The sequence below is a fragment of the Pan troglodytes genome, chromosome 21 (assembly GCF_028858775.2).
Source record: "Pan troglodytes isolate AG18354 chromosome 21, NHGRI_mPanTro3-v2.0_pri, whole genome shotgun sequence".
In the NCBI taxonomy this organism is placed as follows: domain Eukaryota; kingdom Metazoa; phylum Chordata; class Mammalia; order Primates; family Hominidae; genus Pan; species Pan troglodytes.
The window spans coordinates 22,922,788-22,936,481 of record NC_072419.2 but is presented as its reverse complement, the minus strand read 5'-3'; the positions used below and the strand labels follow the sequence as shown (position 1 = coordinate 22,936,481).

Below are 13,694 nucleotides of genomic sequence, written 5' to 3'. Positions count from 1 at the left end.
GTTATAGGTAAATTAGTCTCTTGTGGATTTGCTGAGAAGCTAGCATGTAATGCTTTTTCTGTGAGAAAATCAGTACTGAATTCCAGACACCAAAAAGACAAAAGGAACTTTTAGAGCACACACACGGACACTGTCTAGAACTTAAAATTTAATTTTGGGGTTATCCTTCTACCTTCCCCACCGCCTTAAGGAAAGCTTATTTGCTTATTTAGTTAGTTAGAAGAAATTGTTTATATAGCGATGATTACCTCTCTAATTGTCTTGTGAATTGAGGCATGGTATATAAATAATGTATCTCCCACGCAGTATTTTTATTAAGTGGTTTTTGATCTTAAACTTTTACCTAAACTGAGAGTTCATTTAAATAATATGCCTATTCTGGTTAATGATTCAGGTTAGGAACTAAATTTTTTATCTTCATATTGAAGATACGACTTTTCCTCGGACAGTACTGGTACTAATTGGCATTGAAGGTTAATTGTCGGAATTGTCTTTCCCTGCAGGATGCTCTTAATTGTTTTATTAGCATGGTGCCATGATCTTCAGATCTGATGGGCTTGAGTTCCTCTGGCATTCTGCTGTGCTACTGAACAGCTTTCTCAGTATCACTGTTAATGAAATTAACATAAAAATACTATGTTTGAAGGTGTTAAAAAGCTGTGCAGTGAATGTAAATGTCATTAGCATGTCTTAGGGCAGTAAAATGCGAGATGACTTTGTTTCAAGGCATCGTACAAAAAAGCAAGGTGATAACTTTTCTTTTAATTACACATACTTTAAGACCAAAAGATCTCATTAAAGAAAAAAAGTCTATAGTCCTTCAGAAATTAAGGATTAGAATTCTTTACTTAACTTTTCGTGATGTTTGTGGATTATTAAAATGGGAAATGGAACATGTTTTTAAAACACAAAATGATGTGATGTAGTGTTTCTGCTTATGAAAATATGTAGTAAAAATAAAAGAGTCATGAATGAGACAGATACATTCTTATATCAGAATAGTGTTTACCCACTGGAGAAGAAGGAGGGGGTTATATCAGGTGGAGCTACAAAAGGATTTTCAACTGTATCTGTAAGAAAACAAAAAGCTAAAGGAAAAAAACAGCATATGAACGTCATTAAAATATAATAAATGGGGAACAGCATTAAATATAGTAGCATTTTTATTCTTTGAAATCTGTCTTGGCTTTTACCCATAAAACAGTTTTTAAGTAAATTTTTTAGCACACTTCTGCATAGTTCTGCCTTCACTTAGTTAATTTCTACAAAGTCAAATTTGAATTAACAGATGACAGCCAAGTCTCTTGGAAATGGGTCTTAGGTAGCTATATGCTTACCATATTGGATCAGCCCTTCATCCCCTAGCCCTCACCCATGACCCCTGTCCAAAAATAATTACAGCAGACCATTCATTATCATTCGTGCTCGAATTCATGCATTATTTCTCTGAAACTTAAATAATTATAACTTAATGTGTGTGCTATTTCATCTCGTTAGCTCTCTAAGCCAGGTTAGGTCATACCTGCAGCCCTAGGATCCTAAAGTCCAGGTAATCCTGGTTTCCCACATTTACTGTCCTCATCCCAGTTTCTGGTTAATTGGAGTGGTTATTGGCCTAGGACCCTTCCTGACTCATTGTGTCTTGGTCCTCAGAATGGACCTCACTGTATTTGGTCCATTGATTAGATCAAAAAACAAACAAACAAACAAACCTTTTGAGGCAGACCCAAGCAGCATTTTCCTTTTATAGAAGTAAAAGATGTCAAGAAGAGAGACTGCGGCTGCATGGTAACTCAAGTCACAATGATTCCTAGCCATATTAACTCCACAATTGACTGGATTCCTGGTCCACCTTACACTACCAGCAGCTTCCTACCTTTCCACCACCCCTTTCCAGTTTATTGCTGATATTTGGTATTCAGATGTCTCTTTTCATTAGTAAATTTCTGTTCATTTGTAAATGTGTTATTTAGGCTGTCCCATTAAAAAACACTGGTAGTAATTACCACTTCCTTATCTAAATTACTTACCATACATATGAATGCCAACTAATCGGAGATCTATCTAAATTTAGCAGATTGTCAACATTGAGGGCAAATTCTATTTCTGTATCAGTTAACTGCCTCACTTATGTCAGATTGCATAAACTGTTTCCCCACCTTAAACCATAGGAAATGTTTTCATCTGTTAGTGTCTTCACTCAAAAGAAAAGGCTTTGCTGCTACTGTGAGCATTAATTGTGATGACATATATAATGTTTGTTGCCTGAAGTTTTTCTCCTCTTTTTTCAGTTCTTCCAGAAATAGTGATGGGATATGTAACATTACATCTAACATGCTCTTCAATTGGTGTATTCTCCAAAGCTTAGTTCTCCTCATTCCATACTGTGATTCTATAGGATGATTCCAAAGAAAGAAGAGCCAGTTCTTCAAGAAAGTGTGAATTTTACCAAGAAGAAAATGTGAATTTGATCATAATACTAGTCCACAAAACTTGAGCTCTTCTTCGTAGTGGCTTAGACCTTAGATTTTTTTTCTTTTTTCTGTTTTATATACTTAATATGAAATGATACAACAGTCAGATGCATTGTAATTGAAACAGTATTTCAGCATTTGTCCTATAACTGCTAGGAGCTATTCTCTCTTATTTTAATTATTATTTTTTCTTTTGACTGTAATATGTTATTTTAAAGCTGATAGTTCTTAAATGCAATTAATTTTTCCATTCACATAAGTGGATTCCTTTGGTCTTACTTGTTTGTCAGATCCATTGACTATTCATCTCTTCTTTTAGAAGTGCTACAGAATTGGCATCTGGGAAATTTATACTTGGGCACATTTGAATGTGTTATGCTTGAGTGCCAAAATATATTTTCATCTATTCAAGTACTCAGAGGGAACAGATGATTGTCTGCAGAGTGGAGCTGAGGAGACTTTGATAAAATTTTCATCTGCTGGAGGGCTGCTGTGAGTTGTTCGCTGACAAATTAAAAAAGAATTTTAGTGGAACTAGAAAGGGAAATAGATCTCCCAGTGGTTTAGCCAAGGTATCCAGTTAACAGAGGAGACCTTTTATGTGTCAGCAGGTATCAGTGTCTGTTCCTTCACTGACTCACCTGCACTTGACCCTAAGCATTCATCATATGTCTTCCTCAGATTAGAGACCTGCAAATATGACATCTGTCACTTGTATATGGGCTGATTCAACAGCTATTTTTCAATGTCAAAGCCCTAACTCTTCTTAAAAGACTATACCTAAAGCTAGTGGTCCTCAAAGTATGTCATCAACATCAGCATTACCTGAGAACTTGTTAGATATGCAAATTCCCAGGCTCCACCCTAGACCTACTGAACCAGCAAATCTAGGGATCAGGCCCTGCAATCGGATTTTTTATGTCTGTGATTCTGATGCACATGTCAACTGAAGAATGACAAGGTTTGTAAATTTGGAAAGGAGAGCTTCATTTTTTATAAGGCCTGCAGGGTGGCCATTCTGACAGGCTGGGAAGTGTAGCCTCCAGCTGGAAGCCAGAAGCAGACACATTGAGGGAGGGGGAAAGGGAACAGGAATTTATGCTGAGCTGGGTGGCTGAATGTGCATGTTTAATAAGCTATAGGAGAAGTCATGAATATTTATGAGTGGAGAAACATGAGCATGCACAGTTGAACTTATGCCTCTACATGAGTTGCGTGAACAAAAACTGGCAGGGTTAGCATGATGCAAGGATAGAGTTTTTGGTCCTCTGATGTCAAGAGTTGAAGCAGAGGACATGGAAACATTCACTGTGCACCCTGTAGATTGGCCAGAACCACTCCATGGTCGATGGTTTCTTATCAGGAGGCAATGCTGGTCCATTGTGTGGAAACCACAGAAGGTAGGGGCAGTGACAGTTGGTTGAAATCAGCAGTGAAACAAGTCTTTCCAATGGGCTGGTTTCTGTTGAACCTTGAGGAATGAAAGCCGTGGCAGTTAGCAAAGGAGGGAGTATAAGAAAGCATGTCCTACCTCCCATCCTGTCATGTCCAGGAACTCGATTTCCAAGGTTTCTCTGGGGTCCCCATGGCCAAGAGGGGGTCTGTTCAGTCAGTTTGATGGCTTAGAATTTGACTTCTCATGTGTTTGAATATGAGAACAAGTGGCCAAAGCTAATTATACTGGAGTTAGTTTCTTGGTGCACCAGACTTCTGCACATGAGACATATATTTGTCATTCTGTTTAACCCCTTTTTTTCTCTTTTTTTCACTCATCACATCTATTTTTCTTGATCTCTCTTCTCCTTTTAAAACTTCATTTTCAGCTTTACATTCAATACATTGGCTCTACAATATGCCTTGGCATGGATTTCTTGGGGTTAACCTGTTTGGGTTTTGCCGAGCTTCTCAAATTCATAGGCTGTTGTCTTCCTCTGGATTTGGGAAGTTTTCAGCCATTATTTGTTATTTTTTTTTCCCCCGCACTATACTCTTTCCCCTCTCCTTCTGCGACTACAATTACACAAAAGTTAGATATTTTAGTATTGTCTCACAGTTCCTTGAGGCTCTGTTTACCTATTTTTATTTTTTGATAAATTCTTTTTTCTTTGCTTTTCAGATTGGATCATTTCAGTTGACCTGTGTTTAAGTTCACTGACTTTTTTTGTCATCTCCATTCTGCCTTTGAGCCCACCAATGAGTTTTTTATTTTGAATATTTTGTTTTTCACTTGTAATATTGGATTCTTCTTTATATCTTATCTTTGTTGAAATTTTTATTTTTCCACTTATTTCAAGAGTATTGAAACATTTATTGGAGCTTTTTGTTATCTCAGTATAAACATTTGTTGATTGTTTTTTGCAATGCACGTTGGGATTTTCCTGGTTCTTTCTGTGCTGAGGAATAATATTGGATTGTGTCATAGACATTTTGGATATTATGAGATCCTGGGTCTTGTTTAAATCCTATGGGAAATGTTTATACCCTTTGTTTCAGCAGACAGTTTACCTAGCTGGATGTAGGCCGTAAGTTACCATCAGCTTTTGCAGATCGTGTCTGCCGTTCCACTGCTGCTTCAGTGTTCAGATCCTTTGCAGTGCTCCTCCAGTAGCAGTGGGTGTACTACCCGTTGGCCAGGCTGGGACCTGTGCAGTGGTCTGTCGCTTAGTTCAGTTCTCAAAGTCTTAGCATTCTTCTGAGGATCAGATCCACGTGTACCCACATAGTGGTGAGCCCAGGAGTTAATAAACAACTCTGTGAGGTTGCTTTCCTGCATATTTCCCTCTTCATCTCTCCTGCACTTTCTGCCTCCCTCGGGTCTTCCCTTCCCTGGAAATCTTGAGCTTTATTTATTCTACTCTTTCATATGCCTGTCTCTGTGTCTACGGCCAAGAAATGAGAGGACAGGGAAGGAAAAAAGCAACAGGGATCTGCCCCACCTTCTTGGAGGACTACAGCTCCTCTGATGGGAAAGAAAGATTCTCTTTCCTCATGGGCCCACTGTTGCTGCTAAGGGACTCTCTGCTCCTCCTCCAACCTGAACTAGGGGACTTCTCCTGGAGTTCTCTCTTTTGCACTTGTCCACTTTTGGCTTTCTTCCTAGACCAAGCTGGGAAACACTGCAGGCAAAAAATGGTAAATTCACTGTTAGTTCAGTGGTGCTTCCAATCTTGGTTTTCTTCAATCCACCTGCTACTCTGTTTTTTTTTTTTTTTAAAGTTCTGGGGTACATATGCAGGATGTGCAGGTTTGTTACATATGTAAATGTGTGCCATGGTGGTTTGCTGCACCTATCAACCCATCACCTAGGTATTAATGGCATGCATTAGCTATTTTTCCTGATGGTCTCCGCACCCCACCCTCCCACAACAGGCCCCGGTGTGTGGTGTTCCCCTCCCTGTGTCCATGTGTTCTCATTGTTCAGCTCCCACTTATAAGTGAGAACATGTGGTGTTTGGTTTTCTGTTCCTGTGTTAGTTTGCTGAGAATAATGGCTCAGAGAACTGGCTAGCCATATGCAGAAAATTGAAACTGGACCCCTTCCTTACACCTTATACAAAAATCAACTGAAGATGGAGTAAAGACTTAAATGTAAAACCCAAACTATAAAACCCTTAGAAGAAAGTGTAGGCAATACCATTCAGGACATAGGCATAGGCAAAGATTTTTATGAAGAAATTGCCAAAAGCAATTGCAGCAAAAGAAAATATAATCAGAGCAAACAGACAACCTACAGAATGGGAGAAAATTTTTGTAATCTATTCATCTGACAAAGGTCTAATGTCCAGAATCTACAAGGAACTTAAGCAAATTTACAAGAAAAAAAAAACATTAAAAAGTGAGCAAAGGACATGAATAAACACTTCTCAAAAGAAGACATACATGTAGTCAAGAAACATATGAATAAAAGCCTAATATCACTGGTTATTAGAGAAGTGCAACAGCTACTCTTTACTTCCCAAGGCCCTCAAATAACTACTACATGCATTCTTTTTCAGGCTATAGCTACATTCCTTAGGAGAAACAGGGTGGAGCGTGCTTGTTTCAGCTTATGCAGAACCGAAACTCCTCCCAGAGGGTGGTTTAGACTGCTGAAAAGGGGGAATGTACCCAAAGTTGAATTCTGAAGTGAATGTATTTGTCTTAATGGCATATAGTGAAAAAGTGACTTAGATGCTCTTCAGCCAAAGTGTGTAGTGAAGAAATGTCTAAGACTGGAAAGGGGGTGGAGGGAGGAGAAGGAGTAGTGAGATCAACGCTGTTGAGTCTGAGTCATGGGCAGGTCTGTAGGGCTCTTAAGTTCTAGATCAGTTGTATGAATTTTCTGTGGAAAGCAGAAGGAAGTCCGTGCTGACCACTCAGTAGGTGGGTAATGTGGGCTGAGAGGTGAAGATGATGCAGCTTTTGTTTAGCTCAAAAGGAGGCTGATAGAAGAGCTGTGAGGAAAAGGGGTTGAAGGTAAAAGACTTTGGGAGCTGAAGGAAGGGAGGCATTGTGCAAGAACTATTTCGGAAGGAACAATAGGATATTGACACTGTGGAGTGCGTAGGAGCCTAGAAATAAATAATTGAGATGATTACTAATAGTGAATAAGAAGTTGGTAGCAAACAATGTGGACTACTGGGCATGAATGGAAAGAAAGTTACTAATAGCTTGACCAATTGTGTAATGCTTTCCCTTCAGTGCTTTGGAATTTATCATGTGACTATACACTGTCTTGAATTGCCCTCTAATCATTTCCTGTGCTTTCTACATTTTCCTTCAGAAGGACAGACCTATTCCATATACAGATATTCCTTGAATTGCAATGAGGCTGTGTCCTGATAAATCCATTGTAAACTGAAAATATCCTAAGTTGAAGATGCATTTAATACACCTAACCTATTGAGCATCACAGCTTAGTCTATCCTACCTTAAATATGCTCAGAACACTGGGCAAAATCATCTAACGCAAAGCCTAGTTTATAATCAAGTGTTGAATATTTCGTGTAATTTGTTGAATACTGTACTGAATGTGTATCACTCTTCCACCATCATAAAGTTGAAGAATTGTAAGTAGAACCATCTTAAGTTGGGGATGTCTGTGCTCTTTTTTTTTCTCGCATGAGGTGTTAAGAAAAATATCAGCTCCCACTTACCACCCCCTCTCCCTGCTCCCACACACACATCTAAAAATGTCTTTGGGTATGGGACTGGAGCATCTCGAAATTTTACAAAGCTTCAAACTCAGTTTGTGCACACAGTTGGGCAAATCATTCTTGATGGATAATTTGGCTGGAAACTTCAGTAGCCAAGATTGAAAATCAATTTTCTTTCTTCTCCAGAGTCCCAGAATCTAAGTTTCCAATTTTTACTTTACTAAGGGTAAACAGAGGTTGAAGTGATTTATCTAAAGCAGGAAATTGTAAATCCATATTTGAATTGTAAACATTGAAAAAGAAGGGACAAGGTCAACGTAGCTTTTTGATAAGGTATCATTTCATTTTTATTCTTCAAAATTACGAACTGATGATCTGATGGCATGATTTGATACTGATGCCTGCTGCCTTTGTTGCAGAGTGCCTGTCATTCATTCGCAAGCCAGCCATTAACACCAAGCCATATGTCCTGCTTGAATTTGTTTAGTATTTATGTGAAATTTTCCTACCCACCACAGACACCATGTTCGATCTTCATCTTTTCCTATCTAGCTTCCTAAAGCCATTTTTGATATAGAGAAAAAGTACTATAATTCTAGTGTTTGAAATAATAAGATCTGTGTCACCAAGTCTAAGGCCCTAGAACATATTACTTAATCTGTTCTTAAGTATTGGCATGTATTAGTGGAAATTAGATGTTTTCTTATCAGTTTCCCTAAATGGTATCATCATCATAACTTAATATAAATAAATATCTTTAAGATATTTTAAATCAGAAGGAAAATGTCACACACAAGCAAGTTTCTTTTTGCTTCAATCAGGCAATGAAATAAGAACTTTACCTGCCCTACCTCAGTTCAGCCTCTCACTCAATACCATTTCAGAAAATTGTATGTTCCTGACAGAGTTTGGTTTCTCCACCTGTCACATCTAAAATGATAACCTTTCTTCCACTGAGCTTGCTTTCACAGTGCATTGCATCCTATGTGTGTGTGTTGGTTGGTGGAGGGCGGGGGGTATGTTTTGGTTGGTGGGGGGCAGGGGGTGTTTCTAAAGTAAAATGTAGAACTAGGAGTCTCGAAACAGAATTACAAAGGGCCTCTCATTTTTATTGACACCACAGCCTCTAACGTGTGAACCACACACTTTTGGGAACACAGTTGTCTCATATGTTTGTAGTATTTGTAACCCAAAATGAAATAATTGGTACATTATTACCTCAGAAATATTCATATGAAAACAGTAGGAGAAAAAATGAGTTATTTTATTTGTGCAGTAGCAGAATTAGAAAATCTCATAAAACTTGAAGAGGGTAATTATTGGTGATATTAATGATTATTGTCCCTGCATTCCTTAGGAATCACTAGAAACGTTTGCAGATTTACTTCTGTCAGCTTACTTGAAATATTAGAATAGAGAGTCTCATGTGAAACCAGCAATGTCTTTGTCTACGCTTTCACAATGTCATGTCCCCTCCATCCCCTCTGAAGACTCTCTGGAATTTGTCTGTCTTTGGGTATTTAGCAAACTCTGAATTAATCTCAAAGAAGTCATTATTTCAAGGAGGTTTAGAAATGCTTGCAAAATTACAAATTAAGTGCATCACATAAAGTCCATCTGCTGCTGTTAATCACACTGACCTCAGACCAAATGGTTCATGGTTGACAAGAATTTAAGATCTGGAAGGAATCTTAGAAATTGTCCAGTTTGATAACTAGATGAGGAAACTGAATTCTGGAGAGATTAAGCACTGACTTGTCCTTAACCACACCGAGATTTCTGGGCAGCACACACTCTTCAGGTTTCATCAAGAAACTACATTATCAGCCATTCTCATTCATTAGTTCTTTTATTCATTTATTCCTCTTTATGCCCTTCAGTTTGCTTATTGCATTTTAAGTATACATGTAAGTTTTAACAAAAAATAAAATATCCTGCAGGATCTATCTGATATGGTTTGGCCATGTCCCCACCCAAATTTCATCTGGAATTGTAGTTCCCATAATCCCCACATGTCACGGGAGGGAACTGGTGGGAGATAATTGAATCATGGGGGTGGTTACCCCCATTCTGCTGTTCTTGTGATGGTGAGTTCTCATGAGATCTGATGGTATTATAAGGGGCTTTCCCCATTTTTGTGCGGCACTTCTTGCTGCCATGTAAAGAGGACATGTTTGCTTCCCCTTCCACCATGATTATTAAGTTTTCTGAGGTCTCTTCAGCTATGCTGAACTGTGAGTCAGTTACATCTCTTTACTTTATAAATTACCCAGTCTTGGGTATATCTTTATTGGCAGTATGAGAATGGACTAATACACTATCATCCCCTCTGGCTGCTACCAACTCTTTCTCTTCATTCATAGACTTCTTGAAAGAGTTGCCTGTGCTCAGTACATCTGCATTTCCTTACCTCTTCTGCATTCCTCAGTCTCTTCCTTCTGGCCTCGGTCTACTACCAAATCAGCTCCCACTAACACCACTTGTGACCTCTATGCCACCACACCCAATGGTGTTTTCTAGTCTTTTCGTCTCAGTTGACCTCTGAGAAGCATTCTGCATTGTTGGCCCCTCTTTTCCTTGGCTTTGGAGGGTTTCTTTCTCCCTCTTTCATGGTCTCTTCTCTGTTTCCTCTGTAAGTTTATTTTCTTCTACTTGACCATTAGAAGTCAGCATTCCTTCAGGTGCCCAGTGTTAGGTCCTCTTGTCTTCTACCTCTGTATTTTGTCCTCAGGTTTCTTTCCTACTCCTATAGTTTCATTTATTAGCAGTGAGTCTCTTACACACACACACACACACACACACACACACACACGTTGAACATTCCTCATCAGAAATCCGAAATGTCCAAAAGTTTTTGAGGGCCAGCATAACACCACAAGTGGAAAACTCCACACCTAACCTCATGTGATGGGGTCGCAATCAAAACTTAGGTCCACCACACACACAGTTTGTTCAATATCCAGAAAGGAAAAGAGACCCCCCCTAGCCCCCTTCAGCTTCAGTGTATCTTTTCTGCACATGTCCAGATTCCCCATATGAGTATGCCCACAAAGTACAAAAAAATGGCAGGTGTTCAGGCCACACATGACAATAGTATGTTCCTCATGATACCCTGCGCAGGTCCAAGACCTGCATGCATTACTCACTGTGGGTTTTTTTTTTTTTTCTTATTTATTCTCTGCTCTGTGCTGTAAAGATAATGTTTGAACATGTCAGAAAGGTCTGCAGCTACTCTTGTGGACAACAGTGATAAGAAACACAGGAACCATTTATGTTGATCTGTAGCACAGAAGGTAAAGCTGTTAGAGAAACAGGATGGTGGTGTTAAGTGTGAAATGTCTTACAGAAGAGTATAGTGTTGAAGTGGCCATCATATATGACCTGAAGAAACAGAAGGCTAAGTTCTATGCTCAAAGTAATAAATACACATAAATGAAAAATAGAAAAACACAGCATAAAGCTAAAAGTGAAGATCTCAATTGTGTATTAAAAGAGTGGATCCCATCAGTGTCACAGTGAATACTTGCCACTTAATGGGAAGCTGATCATGAAAACAAGCAAAAATCTATCACAATGAACCAAAAATGGAAGGAAACTGAATATTCAGCAGGCTGGTTGCAGACATTTAGGAACAGACACAGCATTACATTTTAAAGATTTGTGGTGGTAAAGTATCTGCTTACTATGAAGCAGCAGAGAAATTTATTGACGAGTATGTCAAGGTCATCGGTGATGAAAATCTGACACTAGAACCAAGTCTGTAATGCTGATGAAACATCACCGTTTTGGCATTATTGCCCTAGAAAGACACTGACTACGGACAATGAGGCAGCCCCTACAGGAACTAAGGGTGCCAAGGACAGAATAACTGTGCTGAGATGTGCTAATGCAGCAGGCATGCGTAAATGTAAAATTGCTGTGATAAGCAAAAGCTTGCATCCTCCCTGTTTTCAATTCAAGGAGTGAATTTCCTACTTGTTCATTATGCTAACAAAAAGACATGGATCACCAGGTGATTGCTTATCAGCAGCATATAATTCAGAATCAGGAATGATGGTGATGCTAAGCAACTGCAGATTGTCCACATGGGTGGCTGAGATAGTGGCACCTTTGCTTTCTGATTGTTCCCTGTACACTAACTTTGTTTCATTCACAAAATTATTTAAAATATTGTATAAAGTTACTTTCAGGACTCTCTATAAGTGTATATGAAGCATAAATAAATTTCATGTTTAGACTTGGGTCCCATTTCCAAGATATCTCATTATATATATTCCAGTATTCTGAAATCCAAAAAATAATCAGAACTCCAAAACCCTTTTTGTCCCAAGCATTTTGGCTAAGGGATAGTCAACCTGTATATGTGTGTGTATGTATATGTCTGTATATATATATACACACACACACGTATATACACACACACACACACACACATATATATGTAGGTAAGTACCTACATATATATATATATGTACCTACATATATATGTACCTACATATATATATATGTAGGTACATATATATATACGTACCTACATATGTATATACCTACCTACATATGTATGTACCTACATATATAGGTATGTACCCACATATATATATGTACCTACATATATGTATATAGTACCTACATATACATATATGTACGTACATATATATATGTGCGTACATATATATATATATATATATATGTAGGTAAGTGGGTGGGAAGGTAGATCGACATCCCAGACTTTTATTCTAGAGCTTCAAACCCATATTTTCATTTGCCAAATGCATCTCTAATTCATTATGTCCAAAACCAAACTCATGATTTTTCCTCACCCCATCTTGGTCCTTTTCCAGTGTTCTCAGTCTGTGCAGAAGACTCCCCATTCAACTAGTGATGCATTCCAGAACCCAGAAGCCATCTTCCTCACCCCCGTCTCCTCTTTGTGTCTAGCCCATCATCAAATCATATTGATTTTATCTCCTACATATCTTCCAGTTTTGTTTTACTTCTCTGCTTTGGTACCCCTTTCCCCCAGTCCTGAGCCATCATCACTTACCTGGACCACTGTAGTAGCCACCTGGCTTGCTTAGCCATATTCACTCTTGCCCTGTTTGGCCTTTCTTCAGTCACCGTTGCAAGAATGATCTTTGGTGAAACTGAAATCTAATCATGTTATGCTGCTGCACAGAGCCCTTCAGTGTCTTCCTCTTACAACTAGATAAAACACAAGATCCTTTACATCCTGAAACATTTGAGTTGATTCACTTTCTCCCTCCTTCTCAAGCCTTATGTTGGTGCAGTGCTCACTCTTGTTCCCTTTGCCATAGCCACATGGTTGTCTTCCAGTCACTCATTCTTGGTGGCGTCTTCCTCCTCATTATTATCATCAATAATCATCATGATCATTATTCCTTTTACTCAAGACACTCTCCCAACTTGTTCTCAGAGCTTGTTTTAGACACCACCTCCCTTGAAGATATCCTTCTCTAGTTTCCCCTATAATAAACCCTTATCATTGTTGCTCTTTGAGCCCAGGACACAGTTCTTCTCCTTCAGCTGCAGCTTTGCATTTATTTGTGGAATCATTTCATTATTTGATTATTTATCTCTCTCTCTGACATTTTTTAAAGCTCCATAAAGGCAAAGCGTATGTCTGAATTGCTCAACTCTGTATCCCCCATGTTTATCACAGTGACTGGCATACAGTAAGTGTTCATTAAATATTTGCTGAATGAACAGTGGCATCATGTAAAAATGAAGCAAATTTTTAAATTCACAAGGTTTGTTGAGTACAGGTGCTTAGAAGAAGAAAGGGAAGGAAACCAGCCTTAATGGACCCCTTTTAACATGCCAGACAGTTGACTCAAACATTATCTAGATGGAAGCACTGAATTGTCATGATAGTTTTGCTTTCTTTTATAACTCCTTACAGGGCTTTTTGTGTGTATTTCATGCAGATAACATGGGTGGCAAGATTATTTTCAGTGATTTAATACAATTTGAAATATGTCTCTGAAATACCATTCTATTTTTCCATTAACATATTTTAGCAATTTTCAACTTGCATGACTGGGCATTTGATTAACAGAAAAAAAGA

The 13,694-nt window shown here is 38.5% G+C and overlaps 1 protein-coding gene across 15 annotated transcripts in view; it reads left to right on the top strand.

The window, feature by feature from the left end:
* KIF16B (kinesin family member 16B) overlaps window positions 1-13,694 on the top strand; it is a 302,464-nt gene that overhangs the window by 149,962 nt on the left and 138,808 nt on the right. The gene's annotated exons all lie outside the window — the stretch shown is intronic.